This window comes from Cyanistes caeruleus, chromosome 1, assembly GCF_971803275.1.
Source record: "Cyanistes caeruleus chromosome 1, bCyaCae1.hap1.1, whole genome shotgun sequence".
NCBI classification, from domain to species: Eukaryota; Metazoa; Chordata; class Aves; order Passeriformes; family Paridae; genus Cyanistes; species Cyanistes caeruleus.
The window spans coordinates 91,730,218-91,750,862 of NC_141701.1; the positions used below are offsets into that span (position 1 = coordinate 91,730,218).

General features: G+C 43.0%; 1 long non-coding RNA gene across 14 annotated transcripts in view; it reads left to right on the plus strand.

Moving 5' to 3' along the window:
- The window catches only part of LOC111923745 (uncharacterized), a 114,905-nt gene that overhangs the window by 36,465 nt on the left and 57,795 nt on the right, over positions 1 to 20,645 (plus strand). For 6 of the 14 annotated variants that reach the window (XR_015273883.1, XR_015273881.1, XR_002861262.2 and 3 more), the window contains one exon: positions 19,288 to 19,527. This is a non-coding gene — a long non-coding RNA (uncharacterized LOC111923745). Of the gene's footprint in view, positions 1 to 10,964; positions 11,037 to 14,610; positions 14,718 to 19,287; positions 19,528 to 20,645 lie in introns of all 14 variants that reach the window. The other 8 variants (XR_015273872.1, XR_002861253.2, XR_015273878.1 and 5 more) reach the window with 4 other exon arrangements.

Sequence of the window (20,645 nt, forward strand, 5' to 3'; positions counted from 1 at the left end):
GTCCTAAATCACCTCCATAAAATGAAAGTAGAATTTTGCCCAAAAGAGGGACAATTAAGGTATTAGGGAAATAGGTCTTTCATAAAGAATTTTTTAAAGTTCTGTTGTATCTACAGCTAAATGTGCTATGAGCAGCTTGTTCCTTTTTAGGAGGACTGATGTGAAATGGCATTGGTCCATTACAACTAGTGGTGCCGGGTTTGATGCTGGTTGAATATTTGGACAAATATTTGTATTAGTCCTGTATTATACAGTTGTACACACAATTTAGCCCTGCCTTTTCCTTAGCTTGGTGCTGGGGTGTTTGGCAAGGATGAGGGGCTACATCAAAGAGTCTATTTTGAGCATGAGCTGCCAGACATCGTCTTCATATCAGATGGACTGCAGCCAGCCATGCTTACAGAAGGACAGACGTCTGGCGAGGGAGAAGAAAACTGAAAGCTGGGGCCATTAGCAGAAGGCAGTGGTGCTGCCAGCTATATTCCCTGTCCCAGCAGGATATATCCCATTTAAGATGCTTCTGTGTTGCCTCTAGCAAACAGATCAGTAAATGTGGAAGGGAAGACATAGGATAGTAGGAGAACAGAGAGGTGGTCAAAAAGAAGAAAGAGCATAAATGGTTTTGCATCCATTTTATGCATACATATGTTCAGAGAGCTAGCTTGCTGTGCTTGGAAATCTTTGAAACTTAGGACAGAAGGTTCAGTGATTTTAAAGTGGCAAAAATCTCCACTGCAGCAGAAGAGATCACAGTTTCTGGACAGACTGAGATGCAAAAAGGATATTCCTATCATGACAATCCCCTGGTATCTAAAAACATCAACTGATCCAGTTTTGTTGAAAACTGGCAGCCTGGAAAAACTCAGGCCTGAATGTCCAGTGGAGTCACCTGAGCACTAGCAGCCTTTGTTGCATGTTTTAAATCACCTACAGGCATTCTCCTGTAGTAGACTGAGCCTAGGACAGCTTGCTCATACCCACTCACAGAATTTGATCTCATGGCTTGGGTGTGCAGGTGAGGTGGTTGACCCCATATTTATGATGTGGCAGGCTCACCAGACTTACAGTCTGTATCAGGGCCAGCTTGTTGAACTAAAGTGGTGGCAAGCTGGAAGATTTCTAGGGCAACTGCTTTGCCCCTGAGGAAAGGTAAGGCTGCTGGTAAATGAAGAAGTGTTCTATCTACAGGCTGTGACTCAAACTGTCATTAAGGGTGTGCTTAAACTAAAGGACTAAAGGTTTGGTTGAAGTGTCTCCTACACCCTGAAGTTGTTATATTAAGTTTGCTCAGCAAACCATTCATAGGCACCTACTGGCATTATCAAAAACTTCTGAGTGCCCAGTTCAGGAGGATCTGAACATTGGTGCTTTTAGAGATTGCTGCCTGTATCATTCTGCTGTCTGAATCTTTAGGTGTGTAAGCAGTAATGTGTTGCTGTGCTTAAGAGAGTGTTAAAGATGTAACTTGAGCAGCCTATCACTTAAGACCCTGTATGAGAGGTCTCATCATTTAATTTGTCATTGCTGCAGCTGCTTTCCTCCTTTTACTACATTGTGAGGTACAGACTCTGCCATCACACACTTTTGTGGCTCTCAGCACAGCTGGCTGAGACTGTAAGTCCTCCCAAGATGCAAACAGTAAAGAGGAATAAGAGCATGAGGTGGGGATGTAGTGACAGAAGTGAGAAGCTCACAGCTGGCAAGTTGTGTGTCACTGGTTTGTAGATTTGAAATGCCATTTATATCCTGACTGCTTGTCTCAGTGCACTGACTTTGTTCATGTGCCAGGTGTTGCGTTTGGCCTTTGGCATCAGCCTGTGCAACCATCACGAACTTCATGTGAAGCTGTGCTGAAGTGCTGTGCTGTGTTGCCTTTTCCTTCCCCAGGATTTGTTTGAATTGCAATGTGTGTGATCCTTCCACTTAATCACACCCAGTGGCTGCATTTTGTCTTTTGTCTGCTTCGGGTTTTCCTTTAGCTTGGTACAATTGGGAGCTGCTTTTGAGCCCTGATGGTTTGGGGTTTTATTTCACCAGTCCCATTAAAATCTTTTGCTCTTGCTGGAGAACACATCTGGGAGCACAGAGCATTAGGATAAGCTTCAAGACCTGATCTGCATTTGAGGTACTTGTTAAATCCTGCTTCTCTGTGACACCAGCTCAGGAAACCCTTCCAACTTGCTGCCTGTAAGAGCGGCATGATGGAGCCGGTATCACACTCCGTGTCAGGCTGCTCCTGCAGCGCTCCATCTGCCTTGCTTAGCTGGAGCATTTATTGTCCAAAGCCCTCCTGACAGGAAACATTCTGGCTATAGTGGAGTATCCACAGAGATTATCACAGTATTTGTTCCCAAAATGTTTCTCAAACCCATAGTACTGACTTCTGTGTCCTATTTGTCCCACGTCTGTTTCCAGCCTTGGAATATTGCCTCTTAGGTGGAGGGGCTGATGTAACCACGCTGTCTCTTGGTATCCATTGTGGCATCCATGCTGTTCATGAGCTAAGGAAATAACAAGGATCCAGTGGAAGCTGGGACAATCTAGGTTTATAAATATGACTAGATGTCTTCAGGAGCCATTTGAAATCCTTAATATAAAATCCCTTTCTTGAGAGTACTTATTTTTTTGCTCCCATTTTTTTTTCTCTGTGAATGGCAATACATGTACATGCATATGCATGTGTTTGTGTGTGACATATATGAGCTATTTTTGTCCCTACATAGGGAAGACATGGGTTGATGTGTGTTTTCATGAGTCTGTGTCCCATCCACAGCATCAGCTCTCACCCTAATGAGCTGAAGCTAAATTAGCAATATCCCAGGCAGATAAATTGACTTTAAACCTTGGTTTGATGATCCTACTAAGACATTCAATTAATTCTGTTTTGCTACAAGCTAATTTATGACTTTGTGTTTATTCCAAAAAATTGTTGAATGTACAAATCAGTAGCAGACAAGGTAATGAATTATTCTACCTTCCTTCGTGCTCTTGTCTTCACACTTCACTACTATAAGAATGGAAGAGGAAATATGAAAGAAATGTCTTTTGATGTATGAAATGTGGGTATTTTCTCATACTGAGCTGTATCTAACTGGTGTAAACACATAATCAAGCCCTCTAGGAGATGCTAATTAGTGCAGTAAATGTTAGTTTATTAATTGCCATTACGTTTCTCTTTGTTTCACCAGTGAATGTTCCTTTTCAGGAGAACAGATTTGATATGGTGTGTCTGTAGAATTTGTTTGTGTTCATGGTAAATGAAGACAAGTAGCCTAGCAAAGCTGTGATGAATTAACAACATTCCGTGTGATCAACGTTTCTGTAACAGAGTCCACCAAGTGCATGGGCTTCTGTGTGATCTGAGAAGAAAAACACACAAAACAAAAAACCCCAGAGGACTTGATAACAATTTTCTGCTCCATCTCTCTACTTGGTGTGTTTTTTAATGAGCCCTCCAAAAGCACAGGTAGTAAAACTTTTTCCTTTTTGATGTGGCAGAATACACTGCCAAGACATACTGCAGGAGAGGCACTTCAAAGGCAAGCAGCCAGTGAATACAATTACGTTAGGTGAGGCTGCTGGGTATAATTGAGTTCCTCCCATCCTTGGAAAGTGATAGGAGACAGTCCCTTAACAATTCCCTCTTCCTGCTCCTCCAACTTGTCATTATAAATCAATACTTACCCTGTGATGTTCACATTTGTAAACTATACCATTATCATGTGCTACATTGCCTGTGTCAGGTACCGGGAGCCAAATAAAGGATCAATTGAGAGGTCCCCCTTTAGGTAGCTGCAGCGTGGGGTATGCAGAGGGCAGAACCAGCAAAGCCTGGAAGACATCCCTTTGCCACTGTGAAGGCTGCCAAAAATCATTGGAAATGCTCATGCCAGGAGATGCTGGTGCTTCCAGGAGGCAGAAAAGGGAATGGTTGCCCTGGTTGCAGAGAGGGGGCAGAGCAAAGGTGTGGGTGTGGCAAGCTTGTTCTACACTATCCACATCGTCACTAGGGGCCTTGGCTCTGGGAGGAAAAACTGAGCATCCCAACGGAAGTGTTCCATGTCTGCCTGCCCCTCTCCAGTGTTTTTGTTCCCCATGGTGGATACCTTTTTGTGGGTAGAACACCTTCTCCCTTAGTATACTTTTGGTATTAATATTGTTGTTATTATCAGGCATGTCTTATTCCATTGCTTTTTGCTTTCAATAAAATGTTATCTCAACCCAGCCTCTGCTTTTTTCCCTCCTTTACCAGAAGAGGTGGGGGGAAGGGGAGTGACTTATTTGGAGTTTAATTTCCTGCTGGTGTTAAACTATCACAGCTGTGTGTGTTGAAGCAACTTGGTGTCCCAGAAGGACCACTGTGGAAAGCAGCATTGCTGGGTGTGCATCTAGGTCATAGCTTGACCAGGCTCTCAGGAACTACTTTTAGACATTTTATGGAGGGAAAAGCTTTTAATGTTTTTAATCACTTGGCTTGCGATGGCAAAACACAGGATGAGGTGTTTTCCTTCTGTGTTGAACATGAGCACTTGTGTTTTCATGGATTTTGGCTAATACAAACCAAAACCCAATATATTTTCATACTCCTTTCCCTGCAGAATGGGTTCTACAAATCCTTACACTATAAAACAAAGAATATTTTTTCACTCTGACAAGTGAAAAAGCTTTTCATAATTTTCTTCAGTTATTTGCCTAGAAAAATTTCAGTAGACTACTGAAAATCTGAGGCTAGAATTCTTGCTTCATCTTTGTCTTTAAGACCAAGATTGCTTTGCAATGTCTTTGAATAGTTTGAGTCCCACCCTAATCCTGTTCAGGACATCTTCTGTTTTATATTATTGTACAAATAACAACAGTCCCATGTCAGAAACTTTTAGTTTGGACTTCTAAGGGTGTCTGTTCAAGAGGCAGAGTCCTTCTTGCCCCTTTGCCTTAGGCATATATCTTGCCTCTGTGCTTCTGCAGAAGTCAAAGGCAGGCGTGGCTGACTGCTTGAACTCTGTATGGCAACAGTGGCTGCTTCTGCAGGTCTTAATTGCCATTAAGTCACTTGTTTATTTTTTGGTGAAAAATAATCATAGCTAGTGTATAAATATGTAGTTCTTCTACACTAAATTCAGAGGTTCTGTCCAAATGTTTGCACAATGGGTGCTGAAAAAAATATTGGAGCACCTTTTATCTTACAGATTGAGAAGATTTAAAAAAAAAATTGTTGATTTTGTGTTCAGTGTTATACTTCAGCGCAGCTTGAGCAAAATCTCATGTTTTAAGTAAAGGGGCTTTGGTTTTTTTGGACTTTAGTAGCAGAAGTGTATGGAGGATGGACCTAGCTCAGAAATTTGCTACAAATCTGGAGATAGAAACTAGCTTATCCTCTGAGACACGCTCCATATATGCAGAATCTATCTGAATAAATGAGCCCCTTACTTAACTGGGAACGTACTGTATATTCCATCTGCAGACTGAATGATTGCTCCATTTCAAGCCTCCTGACTCCCATGGAGCCATCTGGTACACGCTAGTTTGTACGAATAGGTGAGGATTCCTGCTAACACAACAGTCTTCAACTAGGCAGAGTGCTGATATTTAGCACTATGCTTCACATCTGCGTGCAAAGCCGTAACAAAAACCCCAACATTTTCTGTGTTTAATATTTAAATGAACCTTCCTTTTTCTTCTGGAAAACCAGTTGGGACAGGAACAATTAAAGCAATTACATCAGAAAATTAGTTGAGCTATTAATACACCCAACTAAGCAGAGATTTCCTGTTATGTGGCATTGTGATTTTTTTTTTTTTACCCATTGATTACTTAGGGCTGAGTGGGGAGGAAGGTGGGAGAGGAGAAGGAATGTGTCGTATAGATATTTTAATATCACTTTGAGATATTATCAGAAAATTAAGATAATGGGCATAATTCATGCCTGTAGGCAGCAGTGGGATGATCATTTGACTTAACAATAGATATGTAAAGGTTGTACCATTTTTGACTGCCCTGTTGTGTCGGGAGTATCCATATAAGATTGGTGGCCTGGCACAACAGTGCAAAGAAGGTGCCTTTGTGGTAGATGGGTCACTCCAAAGGGTTTCAGTGAAAGTGGACAGAACAAGGTGGATGGGGGAGACACGGAAATGGGCTAAAATCCAAAGGCTGCCTGCATCACAGAATCACTGGGTTGGAAGAGATGTTCAAGATCAATGAGTCCAACACATGCCCTAACACCTCAACTAAACCATGGCACCAAGTGCCACATCCAATCATTTTTTAAACACATCCAGGGATGGTGACTCTGCCACCTCCCTGGGCAGACCATTCCAGTATTTATCACTCTTTCAGCAATTCACTTTTCACATTCAGTTTCTTTTTCCTAATGGCCAACCTATATTTACCTTGGCACAGCTTGAGACTGTGTCCTCTTGTTCTGTCAGTTGCTGCCTGGAGAAAGAGACCAACCCCCACTACCTACAGCCACCTTTCAGGGAGTTGTAGAGAGTGATAAGGTCACCTCTGAGTCTCCTTTTCTCCAAGCTGAACAACCCCAGTTCCCTCAGCCATTCCTCACAGGGCTCGTGTTCCAAGCCCCTCACCAGCCTCGTTGCCTCCTCTGGACACGCTCAAGCATCTCAACATCCCCTAACCTGAGGGGCCCAGAACTGGACACAGCACTCCAGGTGCAGCCTCACCAGTGCCAAGTGCAGGGGAAGAATGACCTCCCTGCTCCTGCTGGCCACAACATTCCTGATACAGGCCAGGAGCCATTGGCCTTCTTGGCCACCAGGGCACACTGCTGGCTCATGTCCAGCTGGCTGTCACCAGCACCCCCAGGTCCCTTTCTGCCTGGGCCCTGTCCAGCCACACCGGCCCCAGCCTGTAGCGCTTAAGGGAGTGGTTGTGGCCTACTATTGCCTGACAGTGGGAGGCATGGGAGTCCTCTGACTCCCAGGGGCTTCCCTCAAGGGTGAAAGGGCAGAACTCCACCAATCTCTTTCACTTTCCCTAATACTCCTTAGTCTACTTCCTCCCTAAGCTCAGCCACCAACAAAAGGAGATCATTCACCTGTTCCTACCACAGACAAGCCTCTTCTGTAATGCCCCCTAGTACCACTGATAAGCTCAACCACTTCACACAGGAAGGGGTCTGGACAGACTCATACATTGTTTTATTCTCTGGTACAGAGATCCACAGATGTATTTAAGACACCTAATATGTAGCTGGAGAGACCTGTGTGCTCTTTGGCAATTTAAAAATAATAGAGACATAAGATCCCACTTTTCCCCAGACACTGCTCAAGGTCCTGAAGGGAAGGAAGTCAAAAGGACTTTGCAGCTGCTGTGTGGAAAGTGCTGCTGCCCTGGGCTGGACTGTGGTAACCCTCATGCCTCTGGAACTTGTAGGGAAGTCTCAGCACAAAAAAGTCTTGCTCTCCCTCAGATGTTCTACTGAGTGTAGGTTACTTAAGACTTTTGCCTAGTCTGGAATGACACTCACATCAGTAACAGATACCTATTTGGTTCTGGTTTGACTTTATTCATTTATTTATTTCAGAAAAAAAAAAAAAAAAGATGGATCTTCTCAATGTGAGTGCTTTTTTTCAGCCTTTTGAGCTAGCTCTTGCTTCTTATGCATCTTGACTAACAGGGAGTCTGTGGATAGTGCCAAGACTCATATTCGCTCACACCATGGTGAATATGCAGCTTAGCATTGCAGGATTGGGTCTGCAGATTCTTGTGATTCACGTCACTGCAATCTCATTTTGTTTTGGTAAATGTTGCCCCTCAGACCTGGGATCTCTTACAAACTGTGATCTGCGCTCACGTGCCTATTGCAAAATACCGCCTGCTAAAAACAGCTGTAAGGAGCTCCCTTTGTCTGGTTGGGGTTCTTCACTTAAGAGCTTGTGGTGACTGATTAAATTAGTAATCAGAGATATAGTCATGCTATTTTGTGACTCTGAGAGCCTTGATTGTGGATTATATTTACATACTGCAATTTCTTTCTAAATGGAGCTCTTTGTGTTCAAGGACTTTTAGAGTCTTTCAGCCTGTGATAAAATCCAGTTTGCTATAGAGACTAGTTCTTGCTGTGGTGCCAAGCTCTTGGTTGGGCATGCTGTGTAAAACAGTTTTTCATTTGCACAGTAAATATGGCTATGAAGAGTTCATGTATGGTGCAGTGGTTTTTCTGACCCTTTACACTGAAAAAACTGCATGATGGCAGGCTGGCAGATGCATTGAATGCCTTCATGTTGTGTTGCCTCAAAAAAACAGAGTTTCTTTTTTTTTTTTTGTCAGAATAGGGGTTGGCTTGAACCAAAACCTCATAAATAGTACCAACAAACTTTGTGGTATTTAAAATCCCTTCATGCATCCAAACCCTTTGGCCTATCCCTGGTAAAAACAATAGGGCTGAAAACTCCTCACAGAATATTTTGTTGTGTTTCAAATCCACAGTGTATGCTAAGACAGTTGCTCTGTCATATGCATGTATGTAGCAGAAGTAGGCAGGAGGAGATCTGACTACTTTGCTGGTTTGGAGGCTCCAGAACCATTCATGTGAATCCTGTGGTTGTAAGTCCCTGTTTAAAGTTTCTTCTAGTCCTGTTCTGAATAGGATCAGAAAACCTGATCTTCTGCATCAGCCCAGCTGTATTCACTTGCAAAAGTGTGCAGGGGAAATGAGGAGGACTCAGCCTGCCATGACAGGGTGCTGCAGAATGATGGAAACCTTGGGCCAGACTGTGGTTTGAATCATCTTAGAGTGGGCTCTGGTCACTTAGGGCTCTCTCTACTCAAGGCCAGAAATTTCACCCAGAGTTTGAGGAAACTTTTGCTGGACAGGTTTTCTTGCTTGCTTTGCTTTGTTTTGCTTTTTCCTTCTGGAAACTAATGGGTTTTCATGAAAAAAAAAAAAAATCATACTTCCTTTTCTGATGACACTTGATTCAAGCTCTGAAACATTCCTGATCATCTTTAGTGGACACTGTTTCATAAATTTTTTTAAGAGGCTTTTACTAGAAGTGCAGTTTATTTGAATACCTTACCTTGATACTAACATGAAAGTCCTGTTTATTAATGTGTCAGTTAAAACAAGTAATTATATTTCTTGCTTTACTACCCTGCTGAAGTAGTACTTCAAATCTCTGCGTCTTAATTTCCTTTCTCCCATTAGTTTCCTTCTCCATAAAAAATTTTTGGAACTAGATTTTTATCACTCATGCTAGGAAATGGAACTCTGATCTCACTTAGATCTTTGCATTGTTACAAAGTAAATAATACTCTATTTAACTGTGTATCCTTAATAATTATTTTGCGGTACCTTACCAGCTACAGTAGCCATTGAGCCTATTAGAATGGTGAAGCCTTTGGATGAATTAACAGACCAGATGCACAGATACAACTTACGCACTTAAAATGAAATTTACTCTTTCCAGAAAATTAGAGTACCATCTTGCAGATTGTTGGAATGATGCTGCCTAATGCCATATTCCTTCTGCCACAAAAGAGCTGCAAATCACTCCCTAGTGAACTGAAGAGTCCTACAGGATAGCAAACGGATCAGGAATGCCCCTGGAGTGAACTCTCTTTGAGTACAGGGGGCTTCTGTTCAAACAGCTGGAGCTGCACTTGCCTCTTTTTCCTCTTTTGGCATAGATGTGCCTACAGGCTTGGTGAAACAACCTGCCAGGCCAAAAAACAAGTCACCCTTGCATGGTGGCATCTTTACTCACTGAAACTTTGTGCCTCTAAGAAGGCTTCTGTCCCTGCTCCTGGCCAACAGCAGGTGCTTGGTGAAGAGTGTAAGAAGGGTGACATGAGCATGGTGACCCATCCAAACACCCTCTGGTTGCTCCATGGCTCTTGACCATGTCTGGTCACAGCTCAAGCTGGAGCAGGGACCTGCCAGTGTGAAGGCAGACATTGGTGGGATGTGTAAAGCCAGAGCCAGCCCTGAGGGGAGGGCAAGGAGGCACACACAGACCTGAAGAAGGGATGTCCCCCAGGCAGGCTGCAGCTTGCCTGAGACATTATTTAACAAGCAGCTCCATCTACCTGGAATGTGCTGTCTCCAGTACAGTCCTACCTGATCACACCCAAACCAGCCTTTGTCCTTCAATAGCTATTCATATGCACTGGCTGTCATGTCTGGTTTTGCTGTTAAGTCATATTTAGCAATCTCATCCTCCATGGGAGGAATGTGACTGTTGGGGTTTTTTTTCTTTTAGGTATTTGATTTGGGGTTTCCCTGATTTTGGATCAGTGTTCCCCAAATTGCAGAGGTTATAGGCTACCCTCTAGCATACTGTAGGAACAGAAAACTATGGTGCATAGGTGCAATCGCTCCCAGCCCTTTTATTGGCATATACAGCCTAGCTGTGATCTTGAAGGAGCTTGCTCCCGGGGGCTCCATGTGTTGTTTAGTGTTAATGGCAAGCCATAAAATCTTAACCCAGGCTTCCTCCTGAGCCTGAGTACCTCTGCTGGTAGCCTGCTGCTCTTGATCCAGGCTCTTCCGCTACATGCTTTCAAATACTTTTATTTTATGTAGTTGGATGTAATGGGACTCACCCGTTTCAACTGCCAAGCTAAGTCAGCAAAATAACCTTGAATCTCTGTGAAGATTTCTCCTAGTCTCCTGCAAGCAATGGATTAATGCTCCCCTCCCCAAAATGTTAAACTCCCCTTAGCTGCCACCAGAGAAAATCCAAAACCCTCCAAACCATCAGAGCAAGAACTAAAGCTGTTACAGTCATACATTTTCTGTAGGTAGCACCTTTCATGTTGGTTACTGAACTTTTTGAGGGCCATTTTACTGTGGCAGTGGAATTGCTTGGCGGTTTGTGTGGAACAAATAAAATGGGACTAAAATTGTGACTGCAAAAGTTTAAAGGAATACAGTTACTGTGTGTTTGTTAATTCTGTCTTTGCAGGAGGATAGCAGCTGCTTTTCTTTTCTTTTTTAACAGATGGAGTGATTTCTCATGTAGTGTTACAGTAATGACCAATGTGACACAGAAGGAAAATTCTGTGACAATATGGTGAGCAAGATCTTATTGACAGCTCCACTTGGTTGTAATTTGTAAGCTCTATATTGTTGCTCTATTCTTTTTTTTTTCTCCCCCCACCTCCCAAATGCTGCCTGTCTTTTCTGCCATGTAGAATTAGATTTCAAGCTGAATCAGTTTAATTTGAAGACTCTTAGCTAAAAGCTGTTCAAAATGTTCACAAGAGTTTACACCCCATCATGAGTTTAAAAAGAATTTTTAAAAAATAAATAAAAGCATTGCATTATGAAACAATGGTATGAAAATTATCCTGTATTTAATGTATCTGTTGAGACAGCTGCCTTGATTTCTTCTGTAGCAGCTGATACCTTCTCAAGGAAGGGAATTTCCCCCTTTGCAAAAGGCAGCTTAGCCCTAGCACAGCCCAAATGTGGAGCATGAATGACCAGAGAGCACTGCTTGTGGCCTGCCCTATGACTGAACAGTGTGCAGGGGCTGGAAATAAGCACAAGGACATGATTGCCAACCAAAATCTGTGACTTCTGCCATGCAAAGAGGTGCCCAGAGAAAATGCCACCATCCATTTGTAGAGCTGAAAATCTGCATGGAGAACCCCATCCACAGTCCCTCTTTTGCAAGACAGCATTAACTTTGTCACTGTGTGCTTTGCTCTGTTAGGCCAAGGGCTCTGAAAGTCCCCATAAACTTCTCAGCTACCTTTATGTGGAATAAGCCACAAGGTAATCTATTTACGGGATAGATAGGATGTTGTTCTACTCTTCCTTTGAGTCTATTAAATTTGAAATTTGAAAAAATAAAAGAAGAATGTTTGTTAGCTTTATATTAGCAAAGAAAAAGTACAGTGGAAATGGTTTTTTTAAAGGGAACATTGCAAAATAACAGAGATACTATTTTTCTGTGGATGATAAGGATGATAGAAACATCCAGTGGATGCAGCAACAGTGTAGAGAAGAACTACAGAAACTATCAGGCCAGTATGAGGACAGGTGGAACCTGCATGTGCCGCAGTCCTGACCTTCTCTGCTCCTGAAGGTTTTATAATCATCCTTGTTCCTGAGCACTGTGGTCTGGCAAATTCTGCTCTTTGAAACAGTTCCCGAAAGAATAGTCCCAAGGGCTGGTTTTCATGTTTGCTACCAAATGCCAGTGGCTCTAACAATCCTATTGCACAATGTGTACAGTGCTAACACAGCCATTTCTTTATAACAGAGAGAAATGCTCCTAAGAGAGACATTTTCCTTTACAGTTCATAAATGGGACTTAACTTTTTGTGTTTTCTACACACACAAAATGAGGCTTTTTTGATCTCTATAGCAGATTTGTCTTTAATTTCTGGAATTAGTGGAAACTTGTGATAGTGTTTTTCAGAAGGTTAGTTTGAATAGGGGGAGATTAGAATAATTCTTCATTTCACATTAACTGCCTCTAAGATTTCTCCAAGTGAAGGGCTACCAGCCTGCTGCTCAGTGACTAATAAATTTGATTCATCCTCACTCCCCACAGGGTTATCCTCCTTCTTACTAATGTTTGACATTTTACATTTTAATTAAAATCACCCTCCAAGCAGCAAACCACTAAGAGAGTGACAGATATTCCTACTGCAACAAGATATAAGAAAAAAGGGCAATTTGCTAACTGTATCTTCAATAGTGCCTCTCACTTATTTGCTACGTGAACACCTAATGTATGTCTGTGTGTGTGTGTGTTAGACAAGGCAATGCCCATCTTAACATTCAGGGAGTTTCCAGTGGCCAAAGACACTATCTTTCAATGTTTACTGTCCAGTAAGAGCAACTGGGACTTGGGAGTAACAGTGCTTTCTTGATGCTATGTAAGCATGTAAAGCCTTCCTTCCTCTTGGGCTACAAGTTTGTGTAGCCTAAGAGAAGGCAGAAAGGGCAAAGAAAAGCAAAGTAATTCTAAGCTTTGAAAGCAATTGCCATAAAAATACTGCAGATTGCCTTATCTGGCTGCTGGCTGCCCCAGCCATTGCTGAGGGGCTGGTTTTGTGGGACTGCCCTGCAGAGAGGAGCAGAATGAGGATGACTGGTGGATACACCTGGCGGACAGGTGTAGAGAGGGTGTTTGTGTAAAGACCTATATTAGTCAGCACATTGAAACGTCACAAGAAACTGAAGAGCAGGCAGCAAAGCTGGCGTCAGTGGCAGCATGGAGGAGAGATTTGGTGGGAAATGAAGCAAGAGGCTGGAGTGCATCTGAAAGGTGTGATGTGCATGAATCTGGAGATCAACATCACAACTTGCTTAGAAGGAAGAGGAGGTGATGCCACTGCAAAGGATCAAGATCCTTTGCGGAGATGAGTCTGTAGGCCACAAAAGGGGCAATAACAAATGCTTTGATTATTTGAACAGAAAAAAGGAAGACCTGAAAATGGAGGAATGGAGGGTTTTTGAGCTGCTCTGCACATAAGTCAGAGAAAGGATAATCCATGGCAGTTCCCCTCTAGTGTACAGAACTTGATGACAAGATGATAGTAGGGCCAAAGAGACAAGGATGGATGCAGGCAGAGGGACAGAGCAGTTATTTAAATACTTGGAGGAATTGTTGCCTGACTATGTGGAGAGACAGAGGAGGGAAAAACATTGATCCACTTCCTTACAACCAAGCAACAAGTCCAGAAACCCAGAACAAACCCATCTGCTTATGAATCTTATCTATCTTTGACAGAGAACTCTGGTGAGATGTGTCCAGGTGTTAATGACAAACCAATTTTTTTAAGATAGTAGTGGCTGGACATGTACAATGTAAAAATTCCATCTTTTCTCATGCAGTCTAAGTGGGTAAGTTGTGAGAGGGCAGTGACACAGCCTACACCTTACTTGTTTCCAACCTAATGCAGCCTCTTCCTTGTTCTGGTGTCTCTCCCTCCATTGCAAACCCAGCAACAAAAAATATTTTTTCTCATCTGTATCAAGGCTGCTGATATTTAGAATTTGATTCAAAATGTCTTTAGAAAAGACAGCATGCAAGAAGATCGTGCAAAATCCTGCAGGTTACAGGCTTGTCTGGGCCTTTCTGACTTATGATATGAAACCCAAAGGAATAGCAGAGAAATGACAACTTCCTTCCATGCTATATTCTGGCTGTCCTTAGGAGATGAACAGTGGAATATGTGACTTCTGAAGAGAAATATACTAAATGAAGAAGAAGGTGGTTTAAATATATGGGTATGGATATATGGGGAAAGAGAGAAAGCTGTAAGGCAGACAGCAAGGTACTGCATTCACAGCTCATTTCTCCACCCTTTTGGAGCAGAAAAGTCAGAGGAACATGGTAGTTCCTCTTGACCAGCTTAAATGATCTGCATTTAAGCATTGCCAAAAACAATCAAGTGGGATGAACTGGTCTCCTGTAACTCCAGGGGGACATTTGTTTTTGGTTTGCTGGCATAGCTGCTAGATAAAAAAGCCCTCTGTGTCATGTCCTCTTGGAAATAACAGCTTGGTGAATAGAAGTTGCTGTAAAAAATAGTGTTTGTGTCTCCTCATGACTTGGTGCTTAGGAGGCAATTAACAAAAAGTGGTAGAGGTTGTCCCCTAGCATCATGACCTCCCCATTTTACCAGGAGGAGGGCCTTGTGTCAGCCGTAGCAGAACCACCTTGACTCCCTGAGTGCCACTGCTGAGTGTCTTCGTGTGGTTAGGATGGAGAGGATCCTGGCTGTTTTCAGAAGTAAGTTTCTTTGAAAACTACAAGGGAGTGCCGATGCTTTGTCAGACTTTTTTGAGTGCATACATGTAAGTGAAAATAGGAAGCAGACACCATGTCTCAGGAAAATGGCTGCAATGCTGTACAAATTCTTATCCTCTGTCAGCCGTTCCTCAGATATGTTGAGTTACAAGTTAGTCTGCAGAGGCACGTGGAAGAAAAGAAGCCCGAGCTAGCTTAACAATCTGAATTTAAAGTGAACTGATTAAATTCCATTAAATCCCTGTGTAGATGTCCTTGTTCAGAATTAAGGTAAAGTAAGATAAGTCTCGTAAAGGCCAAGTTAATTCTGAAGGAGAATACGTACACAGAGATTTAATACATTTTTAACTAATCCATTTTAGCAGTTAATTCAGATTAACTGTACTCGGTTTTCCTCTCTGGCAAAGCCCTTCAAGGGAACAAGATGTGGAAAAACACCAGTCTGAGCAGCACAATGTTCTATAACATTCTATGCTGTAGATTACACAGCAGACAACTGGTGCCACAGCACTCCTGTAGTATTGAATGGCTGCAGGCGGACCTACCCATGTGGGTGCTCTTGGAGGGGACAGTGGTCTTGGGAAGGACTTGCTAAGACCATCCTTGCTTCCATCAAAGTGCTTTGAGAAATGCTGAAGCACGCTGGCAAGGCCTTGGGTAACCTGCTGCTGCAAGGAATTTTGATCATAAATGGGATGTCTGCGCTAGCAAAGTGAATACTCCTGACAATGGGTGTGGAGGTGGCTGATACCTGTCTGCCCATTGTTTGTGTGCCAGAGATGCAAGATGCAGTGTGAATCTTAATGGTTTCCCTCCTACCTGGAGTGGTGTATTCTTGGGCCAAATCATGTCTTCACTCTTTTGTGTCAACAAAGCATTGCATAGCCCCATGCAGTCTCTAGTTTAAAAAAGTCAAAACCTGGAGTTTAAGCTTTACTATTGATTAAAAAAAATAAATATATATATATTGCAAACAATAGCTTAAAAGGAAATGGGAGATTATGAATAAATAAGAAGGTGCATAGGTGTACAGGGAAAATACAGCAGTCCATAAATATAGTTAGGAATTCAGTTGTACACTTAAAAGAAAGGGCATAAAAATGTAGATGACTAAAGCAATATGTGTGCAGAGGAATAATAATATACCATGAATTAAAATACACAAGTATTGGGGACTAAATTGCTTTTACTACTCTATACATTTTTTTAAAGTACCTAGAGGCCTTCAGGTATGAGTGCTAAAATAAAAATATTATTATTATGGATTTTTGGGGGAAGATGAGTTGAAACTCAAGGATGTCTCCTGTGCCTTAGCTCTATTGTATGTGGTTGAACACATTGGGCCAAATTTATCCCTGGCCTACTATATTTACTGTTGAAAGCACTTTGGAAAATTGCATATTAAAGCTATATGTAAAAAAAAAAAGCACAGAATTTTGAGCAGGCATTTAAGGCTGAGTAAAATCAAAGATGTTCTCTCAGGTCAGTTTAGTTTTGGGTGTGGGGAGCAGTTGCTCAGTCACATTGGTCCAGTGAATTTGAAACAACAGTGCGTGAAAAGATATGGTGGCAAAATAATGGCTCCGTGTGGGATACATGCTAATGCTAATCACTGGCTAGGCTATTTCTCAGTTTTCACTCATGGATTTTATCCTAATTTTTTAACTGATTATTTTTCTGCCTCAGTGAACACCAAGGTAACTTTTTGCCCTGTTTCACAGGGAAATTTGAGGCCAACTTTTTCTGCTGCAATGTGGAGTTCATATGAGAAAATTTTTCATAGGGTTGCTTAGGTTGAAAAAGACTTCTAAGACCATCAAGTCCAACCATTAACCTAACACTGCCAAGTCCCTCACTACACCACATCCCTCAAGGCCGCAAATACATGGCTTTTAAAGACCTCAAGGGATGGTGACTCAATTATTTATCTGGGCAGCCTGTCACAGTGCTTGACAGCTCTTTCTGAGAACTCTTTGCCCCTAAGATTCTCCTAAATCTCTCCTGGAAAAACTTGAGGCCATTTCCTCTTGTCCTATTGCTGGCACTTGGGAGATGAGACCACCCTCCACCTGGCTATGACCCACAGAAAGAAGCTGGAATGCTGGGGCTCAGCGTGGCCTTTGCTCAGCACTTGTGTAAGCAGCTTGTGTAGCTGCTGCAGTGTAAACCTTCACACCTGAGGGGAAGAAGATGTGGAGCAGGGGTGAGCCGTGGCAAATCAGTACTGCTGAGTACTTGGAGAGAGAAATGGCCAGGGACAGAGCTGGAAAGCAGGAGTGATCATTATGTCACCAGGGTGTCCATAATGAAGTTATCACTCTGAAGTTATAAAAACTCTGGTAAGAGGCTGAGCTTGTCCAGGCCAGGCAGCAGAGTTGGAAGAGGTTGTGTTCCCAGCTTTTTCTCTCCCTGGAGGAGCAGGCAACCACACATGGCCACTTTGATGCTTCGTCCTGTTTTTGTCTCCTTCATTTAGATGTTGTGTTCTGCAGAGAAGGAGAAGGGAGGGTTCAGTCTTGTCAGCCCCTGGTTTGCATCTGTGCTACATCAAGATTTGTCTGCGTGTGTGTGTCTTACAATCTGCGTAGTGAGTTAGTGGGGTACATATATGAAGAGGTATCTGTCTTTTCTAGATGCTCTCAGATGCGTTGACATGTAATACTTGCCTTTTGCCTTTTATTTCTATTTCTGGTAGTTGAAAATATCTCACTAGTTGCCATGCAAGCAGCTTGTACCTCATATGGCTTGGGTTTGTTATCCTGCACTTTCCTGTGGGGAGAGGCTCTTGACCTCGGCACTGAGGCTGCATTTTTATCGGCAAAATGGCTTCAATGCACAAATGGTGTGAGGGGAAACTCAATTTTCTTTTAAAGTATAGGGATCACCCAGGCTGAAGGGGTTGAGGCGTTTCCAGAAGTCTGCAGACATTTCTGTGATGGCTGCTGTGCCTTCTGGGAGGTTTGAATCCAGTGGATGATGATGCCCTGCTGCGCTGCTTCGGCACAAGATGCCTGCCAGAAATCAGCCCACTCCTAGCAAGATCAAAGAAGAGCTGCCACTGATTTTTAAGGCTGCATGGCTATAGACTAGAGCAGCTGTGCAAATCATTCCTAGGGATCATACTTTATTTTGGTTGCAAGAGTGAAAATAAGGTTATCCTTTCAGAAAGACAATTTAAGCCCTTCTCATTCTTCAAGCTGAGCAAAGCCCCTTCTTATCATATCCTTTTCTTGATCACTGTTTCCTGAACAGAAGTGGGTGAGTATGGGGGAGCAGGGCTGTCTGCATTTTGACTATGTAGCAATGCAATGCTCTTAAAACTGTGGATCAGGAAATTGGATCAATAGAAGAAAAAATTACCCTAGGCTTCCATGCAAAACTCAGTGACACAAAAAGAGCAACTCTCTATCAGCTCGGGGCCTTTGCATGTCCTCTCTCCAGTGATGCAATCAATATCATAACTTTCTACCAGGTGAAAAACGAGGAACAGCAGACAGAGAAAACTGTCCTGGTGACCCAGTGTGAATCCTGCCCTCATCTGCACAGTGGTGCCACACTGAAAAAGCAGGTTCAAATGCAGCACTGCTGTCCAGGCTGAGGGGTCTCAGGTGCTTCTGCTCTGCTGCTCCCAGTGATGGAGGAGCCAGGACTGGCACACTTCATCAGGGTAGCTGACAAGAACAGCTCAGGCCCTCTGTACTGTGACAAGATTCTCAAAATAAACCCTGAAAAAGGCTTTTGGGGAACACACTGCCTTTACAGGGGGACTCCTGGCCTGTACAAGCTCTTCCCTGCCATCCATCCTCGTGGTCATCCTCCAGCGGCACAGACAAAATTAGCTCACATCTCGGTTTGATAGTTCTAATCCTTTGGTTGTTCATGGCACTGAAGTCTGTCTTTCTGCTCCTGTTTCTGTTCCACAAAAAGGTAAGTAATGTTTTGCCCATTGGATGGGTGAGTTGTGAAGATGTAAAGCACTTTGGAGGAGGTAAGTCCTGCGGGCATCCTGTTTTGCAGAGCCTTCTGCCTCACCCTGGTTTTGAAGCACTGAAATCTGCCAGCCACTTCTCCAAGTGAGGAGCCCAAAGCATCTGCATGGAGTGGGACTGACACACCTTGGGCACAGTGCTGGGGAGATAAATGTGACAAAGGGAGAAAGAAAAAGTAACACCACCTCACTTTTTCCCATCTCCTTTGTTCCAGCTGTTAGGTTTTGCTCTCTTCCCTGTTTCAGAGGTAAAGGAGGGCAGCAGGGGCATGCCCAGGCTGCCTCTGGGGTCATGGCAGCTGCTGTAACAAAGGGGAGCGTGGTGGTCTGGCTGGATCAGCGGGTGTGCTTGCAGGAGGCAGCAAAAGTTTACATTTGTGAGAGCAAAGTGAAGAAGCGTGGGATTGAAGAACACTGGGTGCTGCCATACAAGCACCATAGCCCCAAGTCTAATGGATAATAGAGTCATTAATTCTGCTGATTAACTTGGCCTTGGGGTTCATGGAAATGACATTCACCTCCTTTCTTTTTTTTTTCTTTTTTCTTTATTTTTTTTTTTTTAAGCTCAAACTGTGGAACGAGAGAGCATGAAAAAACAAGCTAATTAGAGAGAAATCAGGAGAAAAGAAGCAGGGAGAAAAGAGAAGACAGTCTGAGCATTAATGAGACTGATTTGGAAAGAGGATGTGACAAGCTCTTCAAAAGCATTATTGTCAAATGTGTCACTGTTTCATAGACGGCTACTGCTACCTTTGAGCTTCACGCTGATAGTTAATGATTTGAAACTATAAAAAGATTGAAAAGGTAAAAGAGAAAATGGCAGACTCGACTGGATTTTAATGAGAGTCCCCCCCTTCCCACTTTTCTCTTTTTCCATACGAAGAAGCCTTGGAAAGTAGAAAAAAAGTTCTGTTTTCCCCGCTTGTTTGCTCTCTCAAGGCAAAAAATGTTTACAAAGGAGAAGGGAGAGTGCAGAGGTCCATCTGTCTCGCTCTGACCACCATCCATCTTCCCTTCCTCAAACCCTCGGCTCTCCAATTCACTGTCAAGTGGTGGTGGGGTTGTGGTTGTACAGGCAGAGGACTGACAAAAATAAGCTGAGATTGATGGAAGAGACAGCTATAGCTCTTGTTTGTTTTTTTGTGACGTGCTGAGCAGAAGCAGTCTTCACACTGTGAAATGTAACAAAGAAATCTAAAGTGATTACACAGGTTCATTTGTCAGTATCACTGCTCCAGCTATTGCTGTGTGCAACAATGAGATGACAAGGCATTTATTGCTGATGGTTGGTTATTAGCCACATTATAAGAAACATTAGCACAGTCTAGGATACATAGACCAGGGAGACAATAGCTTTCTGGGCTCCAAACTCAGCAGGGTAGCCTCGTCATTAAATTTGGTGGCACCAATTTAATTTTTTTTAACAATAAATTGAAAGGAAACTTTGAAAACTAAGTCTGTAACCCTGCATTTACCTTAAGACTGATCAGCGTGCTTTCTTTGGATGCTACATTTTGTATCAGAAAAGCTGTGCAGCCCAGCAGGCCAGCAAATCTAAAACATGCAGTGGAAAAACCTTGTGATATGTGGCCTCTTGGCTGATGCCACCAGCCCTGACCTCCAAAATGCCTGTCTGCCACTGGAGTGGACCAGGTTTTTCTCAACCAAGTTGCAAGCAAACATACAAGGAGAAAAGGCTTCCTTAAACTTTTGTTATGACCTTTGTCCTGCTCTTATCTTTCCCAGGCCTGTTCATTTTTTGCTTGTGTTGTCTGGGTCCTTTAGGGTCAGATCTTGGTATCTCTTCCACCCTTGCAGATGGCCCAGTAAAAGTCACTGTAAATCAAAGAGTTGTGGAATGTCCTGGGTTGGAAAAGACCTTAAAGATCATCCAGTTCCAATGGCTCCTCCAGGGGCAGGGA